This window comes from Macadamia integrifolia, unplaced genomic scaffold (genome assembly GCF_013358625.1).
Source record: "Macadamia integrifolia cultivar HAES 741 unplaced genomic scaffold, SCU_Mint_v3 scaffold998, whole genome shotgun sequence".
Lineage (NCBI taxonomy): Eukaryota > Viridiplantae > Streptophyta > Magnoliopsida > Proteales > Proteaceae > Macadamia > Macadamia integrifolia.
This window is the reverse complement of record NW_024870614.1, coordinates 45,873-68,717: the sequence shown is the minus strand read 5'-3', so window position 1 is coordinate 68,717 and position 22,845 is coordinate 45,873. Positions and strand designations below refer to the sequence as shown.

Here is a 22,845-nt window from a genome sequence, read left to right as displayed (position 1 = left end):
AAAAAAAAAAAAAAACCAAGAAGATCCACAGCCAAATCGGCTGAAACAAAAAGGGAAAATAACCAAGCAAGTGTAGCAGCTATCGAAGGGCAGGAAGAGCTAACCCAAGGAACCAAGCAAGGGGAGAAGGGCTAGGGAAGGGGCAAGATGTCTATCTGAAGGTTCCAAGAGGCAAGGGCACCTCCCTCTTTACTAGGATATGCTGGATTAAATCTTTAGGGACTCTGTCATATGCTTCCTAGGTCAATAAATATCATGTGGAGATCCTTCTAGTGGGCTCTATAACTTTCCATGATCCTCCTCAATAGGTAGATAGCCTCTATTGTGGATCTAACTAACATAAATCCAGATTGGTTTTCCGAAGTCTTAGTTTCTTTTCTTAGGCAGGCTTCAATAACTTTCTCCCATAGTTTCATAGTATGACTCATTAGTTTTATGCTTCTATAATTATTGCAGCTTTGAACATCTCCCTTATGTTTGTATACTGGAACAACAATGCTTCTCCTCCAATCATCTAGCATCTTCCTTGTGTTTATAATCTTGTTAAACAGCTTGGTCAACCAAGTAACGCCACATATTCCCAAGATTTTCCACACTTCTATTAGGATCTCATCTGGGCCTGGTGTCTTGTCTGTTTCATTCTTTCTTAACCACTTAAGAAAGATCAAATATGACTTCTGATATGCTAGATATTGCAATTTGCATGTGACCAAAATATATTTGAAATGCCTTCAAATAATAAACCAAGGATAGGATCCCTCAATCATGGGAGTGCAGTTCATATCCACTAATGCTCTAAACAAATCTTTTTACTTCGTTCAAAAATATTGTCACAATACATGGAACCAGAAATAAATAAATAAAATGTTCTGTCATATAAACTAAATCTTTGCAAAATAATTATTCAAAAAGAAGTTAACAAGAGCGGAAAATATTGTTTTCCTCATTTCCCACCAACTAAAAAAAAATTACTAAAGACTAACTTATTAAAAAAATAAACAAAGACAATAATTTTTTAAAAAAGAAAGACAATATTAAGAGAATACCCACCAAGAGAAAAAGAATTATGAATATCAATAACGCAGCAAAAAATGCACGACAAAAACCCTACTCAGAAATTACCAATCATCTCTTCCTTCATTTTTTTTCTCGCTTCTCTGCTGCCAAAGGCTCCAAGCGCCATATGGCTCTTCTAGCTTGATCATTTGAAGGATCCAATTCCAAGATTTTTTTTTTCATGTCTACAGTGACCAAAAAAGGCCGGGGGGGGGGGGGGAACATAAAAGTAAATATCATTACTCCCACATGCTGATGCAATATTGAAGACCTACTCACATAAGAGGAGGCTACATAAGTCCATGATTTGAGGGATAGGCTAGCCCACGATTTCTGTTATGAGTTGCTGTTTATTACTTTGTTTTATTTTGTTTTGGTTCAGTTGGTTGAACCAAGGGTTCAGTTTAAGTTATAGTCTAGCTGTGGGTCAATTTAAGTTGTTAGCTTTATGTATTTTTACAATTAAATTCTTTCTTGTAACCAAAGCCACTACCGATTGGGAACTTTCTATTTTCAAACCTTCCTAATTGGTGGTTAGCTCTCTTTCTATTTTGCACCTTTCTTCCCATGATTTTGATAATATAATGGTTGTTGTTGCTGCTATTCTTGGTGTATGATCCAATCGACAAATTACAGTGACAAGCCCAGGTGGATCGTCTTTGTTCTTGTTCTTATACTACTACTGATCTACATTACTTGGGGATCTTCTATTATTAATCCCACTCACTGATAGGTAACATAATTCTCAGAAAATTCTTGTTACTAATTCTGTTTTTCCTGAGTTTTTTTGTGTTAACTTGCTCCCCAGTCCAATCACCCCAAGCCCAATCCAGCAACAAAGCTCCCATTTTCTGGTTAGTTTTCCTCCCACCTAGAAGGAAATTCGATCCCAATTTCAGAGTATCCCAATTTCAGAGTGACCTGTAGATCTTCTGTTTTTATCTTCTCCCATATTCGATCTTCTCTCAGTTTTAAGCGCTGTTTTAGCCCTGTTTTTTAAATCAGTGGGAAGGATTTTAGGTGTTGCTTGTGTATTGTTTTTGTGGTACTAATTTAATACTCGTTAGAACCCTACTATATGGATTCAATTTCTGATTTCTAATATTCGACCTATTCTGTTTCTGTCTTAACCTTATTCTGTCCTAAAGTTTATAACCTTATTCCTAGTTACCGATTTGGACTCATAAATAGATTCAGACATCAGTGATTGTTACCCAACCTCATTCCCTCAGTTGACCTCAGTTACATATTCCTTTCGAGTCTCTGTTTTAACCTCAGTACTAGGTTACCTTGAATCTGGATTTTCCCCTGATATAAGATATTGTATTTTGGAACTGTTTCGAGTCTTTCTGATGCAGCTGAGCATTGGATTTAGGGCTACTTTGAAGTTGATTTCTTTGTTTATTTCTCTTTAGACTTGGAAATAGGACAATATTTAGTTTATTCGATTCCATTTGTTTCAGAAGGTTGGGCACATGATTAGTTCTGGTTTCCTAGAATATTTTGTTTCCATTTTTTTTGGGTTTCTATTATTATGCTAGTTAGTTTTCCGATGGAGAAAGACAGATTTGAGTTTCGAATTGAATGCAGAGCTCTGGGTGAAACCAATGGCTGCCCTGAGTTGTGTGAAACTCCCACTCCTTCCCTGATCTTCTTCTGTTCTTTTCCCTCTCTTATATTCTTCTCCTTTCTATTTCGTTTCTGAATTTTATGTTGTTTATTTTTCTTTACCAGGGAATACTCTGTTCTAGGTGATGTAGATTTGAGGCTGAACCAGGTTGACCCTTTGGGAAATCTCAACCAAGATGAACCGAATCTGATCTGATTTTGGGATCAGTAGGATATTTTACGATTTACTTTATTTAGGAAATAATGAGTTATTTTATTTAAGGAGATATGTAATCTTTTATTTTGGATAGTTGTTAGTCCATTAGGGAGTTACCAATTTGAGTTCATTTTGTTTGTACTTTCATTAGTTAGAATTTAGGCACTAATTAGAAGTTTCTAATTTCAATTTTACATTTTAATTAGGCAAGTTTTAATTTCATTTTATTATATAAAGACATGTAACCCAAGTAATTAGCCAGATTTTGAACGATGAATTGAATTGAAGGTTTTAGTGCCGGGTATGGTGCAAGACGTGTGAACCCTTTCCCCCCCTCTTAGTGCTATTCTTATCTTCTCCCCTACAACTCTGAGTTCGCTCAGGGATTTCTTCCCTTTCTCTACAGGCTCTCCATCAAGTGGTATTAGTCTATTAGAGCCAAAGGATGTACTTCCAGCCCTAGCTTTTGTCATTGATCTCTACTGTTACTCTTCGGATCAATTGCAGATTGTGAGAGGACAATCATGTGGTAGAAGTGACTCCATTGGAAGTTTCTAACCAGAATTTCAAAACCTGATTCTGTTATTGCACCAGATTTGAGTTGCAAAAGTTCTTCATCTTGTGATTCCTGTATCACTGTATGGAACACACATCGATTGGAGGTTGTCGATCTTGGAGTTATCGAACCCTTCCATGAGTTTCAGCCCGATTGAAGATCCCAGAGGTGAGTTATCTATCTTAGTTCAAAGCAAGTTCTTCCACCTCTTCTATCATATCATGAGGTTGAAGAAGAAGCCTCTTCTTCTTAATTCTTGATAAAGGCATAACTTTTGTTATTTGTCATAAAGCCCCTCATGTCCATAAATTACATTTGTTTCATTTCCACTTCAGTTAATTCACAAATAAGCCCTCTTCTTCGATTTTAAGTTACTGTTTTACACCAGATTCCTTTAATCCTTCAAAGGGTTCTAATTGTGCTGAGAATTTACAAGATTGCCACTCAACCATTAAATTGAGTTATCTATTATTCTCGTGGGCCCATAAGTAATCCAAATAGGGTTTTAGAACCCCAGATCCGCATCACTTTCAATTCAGTTCTACATTAAATGCTTTAACCACATGAAAATAACCCTTTGAAAAAAGAACTTAAAACGATTGTGCAATTGCAGGTTTATACAACTTGAAAACATGGTTTTGGATAATTTCAGTATATAAAAGCTTTTCCAAGATTAACTTCAACTTATCATAATAATGTGTAATGCCCCGGCCACATTAACCTTGGCAAATTATTGTCCTCTTTGGCCAATGGGCCTCAAAGCTTTAAAACACGTGTGTCATGTTAAGAAAGCTATAGGCTATCAACTACCCCAACAACCTCCCCCCTAGGCGATGTAAAACTAAAGTTTGTACACCCTCATTGATCTCCCAAACCCCCTGGTACTTGCCGTATTCTCGGTGGAGACACCTCACAGATCTACTAGGAGGGTTTGGTACGTTTGTTGCATCCTTAGGTATCACATTCTCCCTCCCTCTGGGCACAGCGTCCCCTCTGTGACCCCACAAGTTGTCGAGGTCAGCTCTGATACCATATGTAACACCCCAGCCCTATTAAACTTGGCATAGATAGTATCAGAGTAGACCCCAAAAATGTGTAGGGTCACAACGGGGACACTATGCCCAAAGGAGGGAAAATGTGACACTTAAGAATATGGCAAGTGTAACGGACCCGCCTGATCGGTGAAGTGTCCCCATCAAGAATACAGAAAGTACTAGGGGGTTTGGGAGATTGATGAATGTGTGCATACTTTAGTTCCACATTGCCTAGGGGAGGTTGCTCGGCTAGTTGATAACCTCTAGCCTCCTTAACATGGCACAACGCGTTTTGAAACCTTTAGGCCCATGGGCTAAAGAGGACAATATTGTGCCAAGGTTAGTGGGGCCGGGGCGTTATACAATGCATGGGTGTTGTCAAGTTCTACTTTGAAAGGAAGACATTCTTGAAGAATTTTAAAACATTCAATAATTCAAGTAGTGCATTCATGAAAACTAGTTCCAGGATATTCAAAAGCGTTAAATGTAAATTTGTACATCTTTAATTTTTTTTTTTATGGGCAATACTCTCCTCTTCCCTTTTTTCTTTTACATAGTATATTTTCCCATACAATTTTTTCTATCAACATAGAGCTTTCTAGTGATCAAAGAAAAAAATATATTTCAAGAGATGAAAGTCACTCTACATATGCAACACACTACATCATGCAGTGGGGATACCGTAATTAGAGGAAAAGTAGTGTCTTTTCCTTTTTCTGGTTAAAATTATGCATCTTGAACAGTGCAGTGAATTTTAACTTAGCTAAATCATTGAAGTTCCAAACTACCTGCAATAGCCTCTTCAAAGTGCTCAAGCCTTTCGTGCCCCTCTCCCTTCTAAGAAAAGCTTTCATGTATGAAGGATTTAGCTCCAATGCTTTTGTGCATTCCTGATTGTTTCATCATATTATCCCTGAATAATGCTTACAAAATCCAAAGAGTATCTAAAAAATAATAACATCAAATGCACAAAAGGACAGTTAAAAGGTTTGATGCAGAATCAATGTTGAACCAGGTTAAGCCTTCTAGCAATCTCGACCTAGATGAACCAGGTCCGGCTGGATTTTTGGGTTTAGTAGGGTCTTTTAGGATTTATTTAACTTAGGAAAGATTGAGTTATTTTATTTGGGAAGATATGTTTTTTAGGTAATTATTAGACAAATGGGGAATTACAAATTTGAGTTTTATTGTTTTCTATTTTGTGTTAGATTAGACCTTAGGGAGTAATTAGTAGATTTATTTCTATTTCAGTTTTAGACTTTAATTATAATTTGGTTTCCTTATAAATAAGTTTGTAACCCTATTCATTGGGCAATGTTTTGAAGAATGATTTGAGTGAATTGTTTTGGTGCCAGTTAGGTGCAAGAACTGGCACCAAAACAATGGTCTTTTATTTCAAATTTTTCTTCTTCCATCTCCTTGTTTTCTGGTCTTATTTTCCCTTCCCTGTTGAAGGATACTTGCAGGCGCCCAGTTTTTTATATCAATTTCTAGTGATATTCTTCAGATTGGTTTCCCTGTGAACCTCTTCCCCAAGCTCACAAGCATAAGTATGCTGGATAAATAAATTCTCAACAGAATCCACGAACTGGTTAGACATCACAAATTTGTCTTGCTTATCCCATCCCCAACTGACTAGATGGTCCACCGTTAGTATCTAATCAAGACCAGTAGTCCAAATGGTGGAACAGAAGAATTCGTAATGATTGTACGCAGAAAGAGGTAGCACTTGATGTAGATCAAAGGTGGAAGAGAAGAATGAACCAGCCAGCCTTTAGGCCCAGCTATTGCTCCACTCGTGGGCCAGAGTGAGGCCCACTACATGTTAAACAGTCCATGTGTGGGGGACTTTTTAGAAGCTTTATTTAGTTTCTACTTTACATTTGCCCCTCCCAGACCCTGCAGAAGCGGGAGCCTCGTGCACTGGGTTGCCCTTATTTTATTTAGTTTCTATTTTGATATATATATTTTTTCTATCTTGTAGTTACTAATTTAGAAATTGTTTCTATTTTTTTAATTAGATTCTATTTTGTTTTTTGTTTCTAATAAGAAAATCTCCTTTCCCATGCAACGTGCTGTTTATCAATAAAAGTGGGGCATCCTACAGACTCCCCATGATTTGAGATTGAAAAAAAAATTGGCTTGCTGCCTTTGTGTGATTTCAGAGACTGACGGTGAGAGACCTACCGATTGGTGATGATAGACTGACTAGGCCATAAGTGAGAGGCCCGAGTCATATCCCTTCTTCTTCTACATTCTCTCAAATTCCAGCAAGGTGTTGAAGATATATCATGGCCTATTCCTGAAGATTGTGTTGCTATACAGTGTGTTCTTGAAGTGGAGTGTCACATCAAGGAAAGCTTGTTTGGAGGATCCATTCTCATTTAGTACCCTACGGTTGTAGGGGTTGGAGTTTTTCTTGCTGTAGCTTCCTTCCTTCATACCTATTGATTTGATCATCTGATCGTTATGCTTCTCTGACGATTTGACATACTCTCAAAGGCCTTCCATCAACCAGATTTGTGCTCCATTTATTGAATAGATCGACAGTAGCAGTAAGCCTTTATTTTTAGGAGACTACTTTCTAATTTCTGTCCTTATAAGTTCCAACCTAACTATCCGTTGGGTGAGATATTTGGAGGGTTATCCCCATCACGTGGGTCCTATAACCGATCCACATCTGAAGGTGAGCTACTAAGCAGGATGTTAATCTTAATAGCTACTAAATCTGGCTTGACTACTATTTATAGTGCTGTTGATTTGAAGCTCTTGAGGGAAGGCTCGATGCAACGTTAAGGTTGATCCATTGCAACCAAGTGGTCGTGGGTTCAAGTAAAAAAACAGCCTCTACACAAAGCAGGGATAAGGCTGCATACATTATGACCTACCCGGAGCCTGCAGTGGCGGAAGTGATGCAAAGAAGTCACTTAATGGACTTATTTTATTGGAAATAAGCCTAGGGTTGGGTTATATAAGTGTTGGGCCTTTGATCCCATTGGTTTTCTTTGTAATAAGCCACTTTAATAGGGCCTAAAATATGGGTAGAAAGTAGGAAAATGCGATTTAATTCATTAGTTTAGTTAGAGTCATGTTTTTAGTTTATTTTCTTTGTTGTTCTTCGATTTTTTTGCTCCCGGTTGATTGGTTGTGCTGGAGAATTTTGGAGAGTCCATGAAAAGCAACTCCGAGTTCGAGAACATGAGCCTAAGACTTGGGAAGAGATGAAGTACGAGTTAATGACCCAATACCTCCCAGTATATATCCAACGAAGGTTCTTCCCTCTGTAAGATTCCCATCAGAATACATTTACAGGTATCCATAAGACACCCATAGGTGACAAGACTCTGGAACAATTGGTAGACCACTCGGCCGCTCTTATGCAAAAATATGCAATGGAGCAACAAAAGAAGACACCTCCAACCAAAGCACTAGAATATGAAGTTGAGGTTAGTGTGGAAGAAATTCCGGCCATTCCTAATGTCAAGAAAAAGTTAGTACTTGATGTTCCAATTAGTAGAATACGTGAGGAAGAAGTCAAAAGCGACATGGTCGTAATGGTGGACAATGAGGTCGAGCCCAAGGAGATTGGCCCTACAACAACTGTGACGAGTGTGAACAACCAAGAGGAAGATCCTATGGGGTTCGAGATTGAAGTAGTGGTTGAAGAAACCATTGAGGAGACTGTGAACGATAAGGCCAAAGAACTTAAGGAGCTCAAGTTTAAGTTTGAGAAGGTTGAAGATGTACTAGAAGATGACCCTATAGACACATCCGACGATGTTGAGGTTGCGTATGTGGAGTTCAACATCCCATTGAAGTACTTTGAAGATTTTTCTCCTCACACTCAAGACTACATTCATGTCTTCAAAGAGTTTCCCGAGTTTTTCTATGGACTACAGCTTAACCTTTGTCACACCAAGGTGGTCACTCTCAAGTTCAAAACTCGAGGTTGAGTTTTTAAGTGGTGGAGAATTGATACAGATAAGTCATTTAATGGACTTATTTTATTGGAAATAAGTCTTAGGTTGAGTTATATATGTGTTGGGCCTTTGATCCCATGGGTTTTCTTTGCAATAAACATTTTAATGGGCCTAAAATATGGGTAGAAAGTGAAAAAACGAGATTTAATTTATTAGGTTAGTTAGAGTCCTGTTTTAAGACTATTTTCTTTATAATTTCAGTTTTCTAGTCAGTTTAGGTTTCCCGATTACTTAAAGATTGGGTTAGGCCTTTCCATTTTAACGTTGATTCAGTTTTGAGTCTTCTATATAAGTTTGTTAGGGGCTATAACATGGAACAAGAATTCATTAATGAAATTGCAACTTTGTGCTCCCAAAATTCTAAGTATGGTTCAAAATCTAGCCGAAATTTTGGAATTTCAGTGTTTTTTTTTTTCGGAAACAAAATAAGGCCCAAAATAACATTTGTACAAAATTTTGGTATTTCGGCCAAAATTTCGATATTGTTTCAGTATCTCGGTCATCTCAGTACATTTTATGTGTTATAAATACCATATCTCAGTTGAAATTTTGGTATTTTGGTCAAAATTTCGACTCTGTCTAGCCTGTCTCGGTGGTTTCAGTTCCATTTACATATTTTGAAGGAAAAACACTCCAAGTCTCCAACAAGCCTCTAATTAGCCACATCATCACACATTTTTACTTTCATTGGATTCCTACAAGATCTACACATTCAAAGCTTAGGAAAGGTAAAGTTCTTTCTCCAAAACCGGGTAAAATTTTTAGAACAGTTTGACGGTTGCTACCAAACAAATGTGCAACTCTAAAACAATGTCATGTCCAAATATTTTTGTATTTTTAAGTTCTAAGCATGTTTATTAACCTTAAAATAAGTTACCCACCAGGTTTCAGGTCAAAATATGACCGTTTGACCACCGAAACAAACAAAAAAAAATACACCATTTAGGCCGAAATTTTGCCGAAACGAAACGAAACTTTAGTTTCTGAACCCACCGAAACGAAACGAGATTTCGAACCTTGATTCTAAGAAAGAATTTTTCAATAGCTGAGATAGCTGTGGATGAGAGACCCAGGCTGAGATAGCCATCCCACCATCCCATTTCAATCCTCCTTTTATTATTTATTCTTCCATCATCTTCTTCATCCAACAAGTATTGTTCTTCAAGTTTTCCTTGAATTTCTTCAAGTCTTCTTGAAGATTGGATGTCACACGTTTTTCCAAAATAAGCAATTCAACCATCGGATTGAACTCAAATTGTGACCAAGCATTCAAGAACCCTAGTTTGGAGATCGATTCAATCTGATGGCTTGATTTTGAGATATTTGCAAAATACCGATACTGCCCTTCCTTTCTCAAGATCTGGAAAAAGTTCTTGTTTTGTTGCTTTCATTTGTTGATTCAAGTTTACTCCTTAAATTTACTAAAGATCCTACCTGGGATTAGATCACTTGTGATTTGATCTTACATTAGGAAGCCTCGTGCATTGGGTATGCCCTTGGTTGATTTAAAGCTTTTGTCCATTGGATTATCTTGGGCTTGATATATGTTATTCCCTTTTATTGAGTGGATGATATTTTTCTAATTTGGTGATGAGTCACTGTGATGTGAAGTTAAGCTAGGTTACTAATTCTGAAACTTAGTTAATATTTTAGTAGTGGTATCTCTCCATCCTACCATTGGATTGAGATCAACTTTTGGGGTATTGAAGACCCTAGGGAGACCTATTACTACAATTAGTTCAGGGCTGATTGGACTTGTAAATTGGGATTAATTTTGATGTTCAACCTGCTAGTTTTGTGAGCCCTCCGATTTTGTGGGTAGAATCCTAACTTCTATAGTGATGTTAGATCATATGCACCAGCACTATTACATAAAGAGGTGAACAAAAGTGATGTAGATCCAAAGTTCAAACTGTGGTACACTCATAGGAGGAAGAGACAGCCAGCAGCAGCCAATTTAAAAGCCCTATAGAGCCAGCCTTCAAGCCCAGCAGTTTAAGTCATTTATATTTTAAGTTTTAGGCCCAATTTATCAGCCAGTTCTGGGTCCATTAAGGCCCTTTACTATATGTCTTGCATAGGAAGTTATCATTATTATTTGACTTCTAGTTTTAGTCGATGTTGTTATAACCACGGTTTAAAGTATCGGTACATATCGTACTGTATCGGTCGATACGTAACGATATCGACCCTTACTGATACGATACTAATGATACGCTACATGAAAATTTAAAAATCCTTTTGTATCGATACGTATCGTATGATACATACCAATACGCACCGATACACCACCGATACACACCGATACCGATACTCTATGGAAAATAAAAAAAATCGAGGTAAAATATACGTTTCGGTATATATCGGTGCGTATCAATCGATACATACCGATATAGCACAATATGTACCGATACGGTGTGCTACAGTCATATAATGACCAGGATGGTTCATTTGTCAAAAAAACACAATTTTTTTAGGGGGTTTTGTTCCAAAGTTGCTGTCAGTCATTTTTCTCTCTAGTTAAAGTGGAAATCAAGGTTGGGAACAAGGATTTTAAATTTATGAGACAACTAGAAACCTTGGATTCTTAGTGCAATACTCTCAATTTAGTGTTTATGCATAATATATGATATATAGCTTTTTTAACTTTTTTTTTAATGCAGAAGTGTATAAAAAAGTGTTTTCTATCCATGTATGTGTATATCTTTAGCAATTCTTAATGTATCTCCAATGCGAGACGATACCCTCCGATACGTATCTTAATTTTGGCCGACCGATACGTCAACCGATACTGATACTTTAAACCTTGGTTATAACCACATATAGTTTCTATTCTAGAATGTTTTTATTTCTGTAATGGAGACTACTTTATTATTCAAAAAGAAGGGTTGAATGGAAGCCATGATTTTGCTGTTGAAAAGTTTTGTTGCTGCGGCAACCTGTGTGAAACAGGAGCTGTGAGATACAGTACTGATTCGGGTGTGAAGCTGGACCATTAGTGAGAAGCTGGTTGGTGAATGGGAGACAAACCCTAGTTATCCTTGTTTTCTTCTACCTTGTTTGTTCCAATCTTGCCTAAGGTTTCAGGTAAGTTTCTTTCAAGTTATTTCACTATAGTCGTTGTTACTGCCTGGCTGTATTGCTAGTCTTCATCACCATCCCACTGTTGATTCTGAGGTTGAACTGTGGTTGCAGAATCTGATCAGACCTGCAGTACCTTGGTTACTGATATTTTCCTGTTCTGTGTTTGTCTATCATTCCAGAAACATCTAACCTTCAAATCAGGTTGTCAATTTGGAGATTTGATCAAGACCATAATAGGAGGATTCGACTGGATTTTGGTGGATTTCTATCTTGTGGTTTGTTAGATACTTCTAGCTTCTAAACCTGGTTATTAGTTGCTAATCTCATCAACTGTTGACCTGAGATATGGAGCCATTGGATTGGTTTGTGTTCCATATATGGTGGACTACTCATGGAATACTGTTTACATTTCAAGTCTCATGTTGCTTTAATCTTTGAATGCTGAGATAGAATAATGTTACTGAATCTGAGTACTAGTTCTAATTTTGGTATTGTGCTAATAATTTGGGATCCGACCGTTGGGTCTTCATCTTGTTTTGGGGGCTTGATGTACTACGATTACAACTAATTGGGATGATTTTGGGGCTATTCTAAACCCTGTATTGGTAGTTCTAAGTGTTGATAGCTTGCTGGTCGTGTTCATAAGTCCCGTTGTGAGTGGGATAGTAATCATAGTTGTTGGATTATTACTTCATTATTTTGGAATCAGAGCCCAACAGCAGAAGAAGTCGACGGTTGCCGAATTCTACTTCCCACTGAAGGATGATTGTGCAGATCTGATCTGGCATACTACCAAACTCATGGACGAGATATCAATTCTTGTTTTAGATTTCTATGCCGATTCTGATCCCTTCACAGGTTCTGAGACCTTTTATTGACCACTTCCTAACTTAAACTATTAGGTGTCCTTGGACTCCATTAAAAAGACAACCGAGAAAGTTCTGTACCTCCATAACCTCACAGCATCTGGATCGCAGAAAATTACCTCCAAATTAACCAGTCTCTCTAGTAACGGGATCCAGCCTCCAATTCCTAATGCAGAGAGTTCGATGTATAAGTGGGTTCCACACTCTAGCTCTCCATCCATTCATAAAGGTCCCTTACTGGGCCTGATGTAGATACACATGCTGGATTAAATTATAGAAGAAGGAAGAAAGCTGCCAGCATCAGCCCAGCTTTATGCTGATTGAGCCAGCCCAAAACTGGCCCAATTTTGTCAAGTCCTGGCCTCTACAGTAGGGCCATTGAACCAGCTATTCTATCCTTATTTCCTGCAGTATTTTAGTCTTCAGTTGATGCCTTCTAGAAGGATCCCATGCATGAAAACAAGACTACGGACTCAGAGGCTCCCATTGACCCAGCGGTTACCGTTCAGGGGGGAGCAAGAGGCTCCCATTCGGGGGAAGAAACAGATCCAGCAGAAAACATAAGATGATCCAGTGAAACAGGTATTCCACTCTTGCACAAAAAGGACTGAAACTACCACTCATACTACCCATTGCTACTTCATCGCTTCCTGATCCTGAGTCTTCTCTCCTAGGTATAACCTTTCCTCTTACTTTTGATCAGTCTTTTGATGTCCCTATCGCTCATAGAAAAGATAATAGGACTTGTACCCAGCATCCAATTTCCAACTTGGTGTCAAACAATGCTCTTTCCCCATCATATCATGCATTTGTATCTTCCTTGTCCTCTGTTCCTATTCCTAAGACCAGGTAGGAGGCAAATGCAGGACCTAAGTGGAAAGAGGCAATGAATGAGGAGATGAGAGCTCTTCACAAGAATAACACATGGGATCTGGTTGTTCTTCCCCTACAAAAGCAACCAGTCGGCTACAAATGGGTGTTCACGGTCAAACATAATGTTAAATGAGAGTGTGGATAGATACAAGGCAAGAGTGGTGGCAAATGGCTTTACTCAGACTTATGGAATTGACTACCAGGAGACTTTTGCCCCTTTGGAAAAAATAAATATTGTTTGACTTATAATCTCCTGTGCAGTGAACCGAGGATGGGAGTTACAACTTATAACAACTAGATGTAAAAAATGCCTTTCTTCACGGAGAGTTGACTGAAGAAGTACATATGGACAATTGGACATTCCACCAAGATACTCTAGTCCAAAAAACACAAGGCAAGGTATGTAGATTGAAAAGAGAGATCTGAATATATTAAAGCAATCTCCTAGGGCATGGTTTGGTCACTTTCACAAGGCCATGATACCAGTTGGCTTTACTCAAAGCCTATCTTGGTAGGGAGTTTCAGATCAAGGGCCTAGAAGGGTTGAAATACTTTCTTGGTGTTAAGGTGGTACATTCAACCAAGGGTATTATTCTCTCTTAGAGAACGTATACCTTGGACCTCCTCTCAGAGACTGGTATGTTACCCCTGGATACTCCTATTGAGGCTAACTCTCATCTCAGAAGCAAGAAGGTGAACCGCTTGATAAAAGTCGATATCAAAGGCCGGTTGGAAGACTCATATATGTATCCCACACAAGACCAGACATAGCTCATGCAGTACTTTTGGTGAGTCAGTACATGCATGATCCCTATTCCTCACATATGGATGTTGTGAACCGAATCCTTAGGTACTTGAAGACTGCAGCAGGAAACGGCATTTTATTCTCCTACAGATCACATGAGGATTGAGGCATACACTATGCTGATTGGGCAGGTTCTCTAAATGATCGCCGCTCTACTACTGGCTACTATACATTCGTTGGTGGTAACTCGGTTATGTGACGCAGTAAGAAGTAGTCAGTTGTGGCTAGATCAAGTACAGAGGCTGAGTTTCGAGCTATGGCACATGGGATTTGTGAGTTACTTTGGTTGCAGAGTCTCTTTCATGACTTAGGTGTGTCCATCTAGGTGTCGATGTTACTATATTACGATAATAAGTCAGCCACCAGCATTGCACACAACCCTGTTCAGCATGACCCCGGCTTGGATTGAACCAAACGTATTGAGAGCTCTAAAGAAAGCAAGGCAGGGAAGGAAGAGAAGGGGAAGAAAGACTTGGTCAATTTAAGGATGAGTGGCGACTCATTGAGACCAATCTACATGGCCTTAAAGAACTCAAGGAGGAGGGGGCTAGAGGGCGGACTGTTATGGACGGCTTCCGAAGGCACGGGCGTTTAGCGGCACCCAAAGGCCCCCTACACGGCCTTAAGTTCACGGCTTACAAAGCTTGTTACCACTGGGTACCAAGCATGTCGAAATCGATAGGCACATCAAGGAAAAGTGAGTAAGGACTTATCTATATTCCTTTGTGCGAAGTGAAGATCAGTTAGCAGATGTTCCCACAAAGGGATTTATTTTATCCAAGTTGGGTATGTGTGATATCCATGCACCAACTTAAGGGAGAGTGTCGAATAATGCATTATTGTAATAATGGGTTTTAGGGGTTACATTCAAACAGACCCTTAAGACCTTAGGGACTACTTAGATTACTGTAAAGACTACTACTTAAACTACTGTAAGGACTACCTATTTTGCTATAAATAGAGGACTGTGCACATTAAGGCACAAGTCCATATTCCACAATTCTCAGTTTCCTTTTGGGTTTCTTTTGATTATCTGGGTTCCTAACCTCTACTATTCAAAGAGGTATTGTTGTAACATTTAACACTTAAGAATTACTGAAATTTACAGCCATTGTTGCTCTGATTCCAGAGAGAGGATGCTTCAATAGCTGATATAGTTGTGGGTGAGACACCCAGGACTGAGAAAGTCCATCCCACCCACATCTCCCATCTTGTTTTTATTTCTCTTTATTCTACTTCTGTGAGTGTTTGAGAGACTATTACAGCATACCTGGAGCCTTGAAGACCATCTCACATTGAAGCTTTGAAGAAAAGCCAAGAGAGGATATCGATACCAGCAACTGTCAGGGTTTTCGACTTCCTCAAGAACTCCCAATCTAAAAGCCAGCTTTCGAAGCCCTTTTAGGGGTTTGTTGAGGACACCAAGGAAGACACCCGACCAGGTTTCCAGGGCCATCTGAGGGCCCTCCAATCAACTACCGTTTTTCTCCCATAGTGCCTGCGAAACTGTATTTCTGCCCAGGTTTGCTGCTGGTTGTTTCTGATTGCCTTTTGATCTGATTACAGACATTATTTGATGACTATTTGGAGACATCAGAAGTCATACTCAAACCAGGTTTGAGGTCCTTTTGAGTTGTGACTAGTGAGTTCCTGATTTTCTCTCTCTTTTCAGTTTCTTTTTCCCAGATCTGAGATTTGAGTGTGAGTGTTATTTGGCTAGGAGTTTGTTATTAACTGGGGATGTTTACTTAGTGAACTACCTTACATCAAAGCCTGCTTGTCATGATAAATTGGAAACAGCTCTGTATATGGCCTTCTTAATTCCAAACTGTGTCAAATTGTGGTATGTGTATAGTGACTCTCATTTCGTAGACACAATAGATTTGATGCAAATAAATCAGAAAAGTGGGCCTATGAAACAACCATTGGATTGGATTGCATATGTGTTGGTCCTTTGGTCAAGGGGTTTTCACTATAATGGGCCACTTTAATGGGTCTAAAACATAGGTAAGAATTACAAATTTGAGATTAAAGTTAATTAAGTTGGGATCTTAGAGTTTGTTTTCTTTTAAATTTTGTTACTATTTTTTTAGAGGGGAAATGAACACTCCCTGGTCACAGCCCCTATACCCAGACACAGAGGGTGGCAAAGTGACACTCCCACCCCTGTGCCCTGTTGATGCCCATGTGTGCCTCCTCATTGGCCCCTACTCTCGTACAAGGGCCGCACCAGGTAGCAATCTTTTCCCCTTTTTTAGATTAGCTTAGCTGAATTAGGTGAGATGTTAGATTTCCAGCTTAATCTCAAACTCCTAGTAGTGGTACTTAAGTAAAATAAGTTGCAGTTGTTTTATTATTTTCCTCTGGATTAAGCTGTCTGTAAACAGACCCTACACTATTTTACCATGGGTTAGCAAGCTCTATAAATACATGCAAGGGCCAATGGCTTCCCCATCGATTTGAGAAGTAATATATTTCAGTTTTTCTGTAATTTTGATATCGTGGATACAATAGTTGCTTGGGGGGTTCTCATGTGTACTTGGTGGATTCCAAGCAAAGCCTAAGGAAGATTCCTTAGTAGAAGAGTGGATTCATGCCCTGTTCTATCAATTCTTTTCCTTTTTAATTTCTTGCAGTCCCAGATCTAGTTTTATATTTTGTTCCACTAGTTCCATATCCTATATTCTTTGTTCTACGATCCTATTTGTACTTGACTCTTGCTGGGATTTTCTGGTTCAGGATTAGTCTACATTAGGTTTCATCATTTGCACTACTAGGACCTAATATCTGCCAGATTGCAGCTTAGTTGGCACTCAATTTTTGTGGACATGTTCATGTCATCCTTCATTAAGTTTCAACCAAAAACATCACATCGTGTGATTGCCATATCCACCTTCCACTGATTTGATGGCTGATAATTGGCCTTATTGCTAAGATTAACAATCCAAGGGTGCTCCATTTACCATATCAGCCTTCAATGTGGCTCAAACAGGGCCACCAGACAAGGAATTCTTGTTCTTCCTTTATTCATTGCTGTTGTTATTGTTGTTGTTGTTGTTGTTGTTGTTATTGTTTTTGTTGTTTTGTTGTTATTTTTTTCATTGTTGTTATTGTCATTAATGTTATTATTGTTATTGTTGTTAGTACTTAGTAGCAGTAGTAGAATTTCTTCGTGAAAGAAAGAAAAGATTTTTATTAGTCTATAGTGCACAATTGAAACTGGCCTAGCTAAAGATAGTAATTACCTCCATTCTAAATCTTAAAAACCTATTAAATAAAAAATGGTATCTGAAAAATCATTGGTATGGCAGTCCAAAGCAACTCAAGACTGCATATACAGCTTTCTTCCCATAAATTGTAGACCTGATTTTTGGCTCGTCGCTTGTAAAGCGACTTTTACATCATTAATTCAACTACTACATTTTATAAATTAGCACACTGCCATGAAGGATTCTATCAATTTACATCAACTCATCTGAAAGTTCATTTCAAAGAAATGGAAAGAAGCAGAAAGCTCCAAGATAAGAGTTCTCTTATTTTGTGTAAACATGTTAAGAAAGGCATACCATTTTTGAGAAACAAACAGCACGGTTTGCATGACTCATAGAACGTAACTCTATGGCTGAAGGTATCTCAGCAGCCAGTTGTAATGCAAGTTCATACTTTGACAATGCATCTTCATACTGCCCAGACCCAAAATGTTGATTGCCTTCAGCCTTCACATCATTGGCTTGAGATAAAGCTCTCTGCTCAAAAAGAAAACAGAAGACTATCAATTACCTAGATTAACTGATTTTAAGAAAGCTCCAGAAATACATCTGATGAAACCACAGTGAAAGTTTACACTCCACAATACTCCCTCCATCCCACAAAAATATGAAGCTATTTTAGGTTTCCCATCATGCTCCTCATTTAATCATCTACACAGTTATTTATGATCTTAATAGATCTACTAAGAAGAGAAGAAAGGTCCAGCTAGCCCATTGAGCCCAACCCAAACAGCCAGTCAGCTAGACCTTAGGCCCATCTTTTGGTCCAATGTCGTGGGCCAAGTTTAGGCCCAGCCCACCACTAAATCTGTTCATGCCTTGCATGAGGAGACATTTAGAAGATCATCTTATTTGTTACTATTTTAATTGATAAATGTTAGGAGTAAGTTATTACTACATATTAGTTTATATTTTATCTTAGATTTCAATCTATTGTAATCAGGTAGGACTCACTTATAAAGTCCACCTACTACTTTATGTAGTCTCTATTTCTTAGTTGCCATTGTAGAAGTAGTTTCTATTTTGTTATGTTTCTAGAAGTTAGATCTTAGATTAGGATTAGTTTCTATTTTGAGATTGTACTTGTTGGGGGCTTCCTTCTCCACACAAGGAGCATCCCTAGTTACTATTATTAATAAAAAGAGGGGTTGCATCCTACAACCCACGATTTGAAGAACAAATAAAAAGAACTTGGCTTGAGCCTGGTTGTTGTGAGAGACAGTGGTGAGGGGTGAGCAAGGTTTCAAAAATCGATGAATCAGATCAGGAATCAGCCGATTCGTATCGGAATCAGCATACCCAATCCCGATTTCTTCCATTCCGAATTGGAATATTCACACCAAGATTCCCTTGAATCGGTGGGTTTTATATCAAATGGCCGATTCTAGGGTCTTGGACTGATCCTGGCCAATTCCAATCTGATCTGAATCGGAATCGGCAGGGACCGATGCTTTCACCGCTTCCTGTTTTTAAAATCCTGGGGTGAGAGACCGTACCAGTTGGTGAGATCCCCTCTTCCCCTCTATTTTCTTCTTCATCCATGTTTTCTTTTTCTGGTTCTGAATTGAGTCCTATGCATACCATTACTCAGAAGATGTTTGCTTTCGATTATCATTGCTTGAGGACTGTTGATATGATCATTCACTGTGGCACATGTTCTGCTTGAGTCTGAGATTGGTCTTTTTTTCTTTTTTTCTTTTTTTTCTGTTGCTACTCTTAAGTCTTGATAGTAAAGTATCTAGCCATCAGACTGGAGTGGAATTTTGAGGATTTGAAGGGCTGTTCCAGCACCACCATCAACCTGAAGCCCTGCCACATCAGACCTTCTGACAGTAAGACATCTATAAATTCTATTTTTCTGTTTTAGTTTCTATTCTGTGAGTTGCTGGTTTTGTGAAAATCTGACCATCAATTTAATGGGATGGGGTTAGATATAATGATCTATATGTTTTGATGAGGAATTGGTGGTAATTTGGGGATGAACTGCTTTGTTGACGCGTAGATATTGATTAGTTTCTAATTCTGAAACCTTTGTTACTATTTCAGTAACTCTATAATATCTCCACATCCAACCATTGGAATGGAGAAATACTTTGAAAGGTTGAAGGACTTGAGGAAGCCTAGTTATATTATTAATTTGGTACTGATCTGAGTACTGGTTTGGGGAATATCACAGACCTTGGTCTGCTGGAACTGCACCTCTATGATTCTGTTGTGGGTAGGACTCTGAATTCTCCCATTATGTTAGATCAAATCCACCAAATCCCGTATCACATCATTTCCTTATATTATGTGAGCCAAGTCAGTGAAGGCATTATTGGAAATGAGGTTTGAATTAGTGGGTAATCAACGCATTAAACAACCTCTAATGTGGGTTTTTTTCAAACAAGACGGTCTTTGTGGGGCAGGAGTGCTAAACAAGTGAGAAAATTTAAAGCAAAGTTAGGACTTCATCTCTAAATATCATAATCAAGAAAGTGCTTGCAAGTACTCACAGGCCATTACAACGATAATAAAAGATCCTAAATGATCCCAAGGCAGTTAATGCAGTCCATATCCCTGACAAGCCAGTTAGAAACATGAAGATATGCAAACAATGACATCCCCATTCTTCGCATTAGAGTGGTTAATTTTAAATAGCATTTCCTGTGAGGTCCACACTTTGGTTCTAACACATGAATTCTAATACAAACCTAGCATTTACAGGTGACAATTATTTGACCTAAAACCTAGGATTTATCCATTATCTAATGGAAAGATGCATTTCAACTATCGCTATATCCTCAGTTTATATCCATTTACACAGTCCTGCATACTATCTGTGGCAAGGACTCCACGCCATTCATTATGTGACAGTAAAACAATCATTTCAATTATTATAGAAGGATTTCCCTTTCAGTCAGAAAAAAGAAAAGTCTGTAATTTGTATATCTAGGATCAAATGTACTAGAGATTAAACTTTAAAGAAGGAGAATCATTCAAAAGGCACCTGTTACAACTGCTCATCAGTTAAGGCATCTTCGTAAGAGTCATATTTAGGAGGTGCAGGTTGTTCTTCGGTTTCGCCATCACCTTCGCCTTCACTCACTGTTTCAAAGCCTTCTGCTTCCCTACCAGTTGCCTCTTCGGTAGCATCAACGGAAACCTCTGGAGCAGTTCTGTTATTTACTTGATCGTTTTCGCTTTCCTCTTCAATGACCATCATTTCCTTCCAATCGAAGCTCAACTAAGATCTCTGGATTCGAATAAACGATTCAAATTAAAGAACAAGAAAGGCTTTCTCAGAGGCAAGAGAGTGAAATTACAGTAAAATGAAGGTCTAAAATTATAAAAACAACCGTGTGTATATAATATATAAAAAAAAAAAATATATATATATATATATATACATACACATAGCGTGTCATAATTAATAACCTCGGGAACAAATACATTAAGCAACTAAACAAACTATAGAGAAACAATTAAAGAGCAACCCAATGTAAGAGGCTTCTGCTACTGCAAGATTTGGGAGGGCAAATGTACACAGCCTTACCCTCTGCTTTGCAGAAGATGCTATTTCTAAGTTTTGAACATGTGATCAACATGTTGCAATAGTGCAGCTTAATGATTCGCCACAAGCTCGCCAAATCTTGTTGGTAAGTTTAGGAACGAATACATTCAGCAACTAAACAGACTATACGGCAACAATACTTATAAAAAATCAGGCACAATAAAAGCCATCCAGCAATGATACGATATATGTTTAATACGGTTGCTCTGTAAAAATCCAACAACAAAAGTACAGGTTTATTATAGTATTACAAATGAACTAAAACTGACTGTTTGCAACTAAATTTTAATCAACACTTAAATCCAATCTTACTTTTCGATTTGAAATCATTTCTCATTCTTCTGAATTTACATTCAAAAGTATGCTAGCATGCCCTTCCAATACCATATCCTTATTCTTAACAAACAATGTTATTCACACACTATGAGCATCAAACGCATAAATTTCCCCCCTCTAATGTCCTTTCACTTGGGTACCCAATAGTGTTGTTCCTTTTCGTGGTTGCCATCTTAATGAATTGGAACTGCAAGTACTAGTTGAGATCTACTATGGCAAATTGGCATCATTTCAACACACCACGTGATCTAAGGAGTACTCGATTTCTATAATCCATTCAATATAATTCAACTAGGGGTCTAATCCGTCACAATTTCATGAAATAAATAGCAACTCAACAATTATATTAAAAAAATAAATAAATAAATAGTCCGGATCACTCTCATAACTGTTGCACATCTCATCTCTAGAGTGTCCAGACCATAATTCAGAAAGAATTCAAAGAACAAACTCAAAAAAGATTTTGGAGTTGAAAGGATTCACCCAGAATTCACATAGTCGGGATCAAGCTAAGCCTCTTTCAAACAATAACAAACAGTGAATTCATTTTCCTTTCTCTTCTCCAGTGCAAATCATGACTCTCTTCCATTCCTCCCGGTCAAGGAAAAAAAGAAGTCCCTGTTTTTTCCTTTGCTAATCCCGAACTTGATTGCTTTATTTAAAAATGGGGAGAATTTTTTAAAGAAAGAGAGAGATGCATCTATTTCACTCAGAAAAAAACTTCCAGATAAGAGTAGATTCGCTGGCCAAACGGTAGAAGGATAAGAAGAAAGAATGGAGATGGCGCCCCCCCCCCCCCCCCCCCCCCGCCGCTGCAATCGCCCTCGATTGGGTTTTCAACAACAGATAGGAAGAGGAAGGGATCAGGGGTATTGATGTCCTAGCCATCGCCCTTGGTCGTCGGTCGCCGGTCGCCGGCCGCCGGGAAGGAAACGGAGAAGAAGGGACAAGGCTTCCACGGTTCCACTCCTTGTTTTGGTTTTCTGAGACGAGGTGAATGCTTACGGGATTTTGGGTTTTTAAGTTTTGATTCTGACCGTCGGGTTCCTTATTTTATTTTATTTTATTTATTTATTTTAATATTAATTACACTACCTCCGGGAGGTTTCTTACACACTCGCTGCACCCACAAAGTTTGAAACAATACAACTAGGGGTGTCAATTCTGAGCTTGCATCCGTAGGCCCGATTGAGCCCATATATTTATGGTTTGACTTGGATCAACCCGATTAATAAACATAGACGGGCATTCAGGTAGTTAGCCCATCAAGCGCCCGATTAAGTCTGACACATTTATGGCCCGATTTGAACCTACTCTTTGCAGTCCAACCGAGCCCAACCCCCTTTAATACTACATAAAAATTCTTATTTTGCAAGGGCCTCCCTTGTATTATACTTGCTTTTCCAAGTAAGAAAGAAAGAAAACACATGTCCACATATAATGATTATAACCCGCGTAGAAGGTTCACAATTTTATTCATGGGAAATCTTGCTTAGAAATTGAGAAATTGAGAAATTGAGAAATTTCAATCAATATTTGCTAAGGAATATGGTAATGTCGGTTTTTTAATGGAAAATCTGGTGTCATAGTTCTTACGTAAGATGCAGA

General features: G+C 38.3%; 1 pseudogene; it reads right to left on the bottom strand.

Annotated features, from left to right (window-relative positions):
- Positions 1 to 22,043, bottom strand: part of LOC122070760 — a 25,383-nt pseudogene extending 3,340 nt beyond the window's left edge.
- Between the last annotated feature and the right edge of the window lie 802 nt (positions 22,044 to 22,845).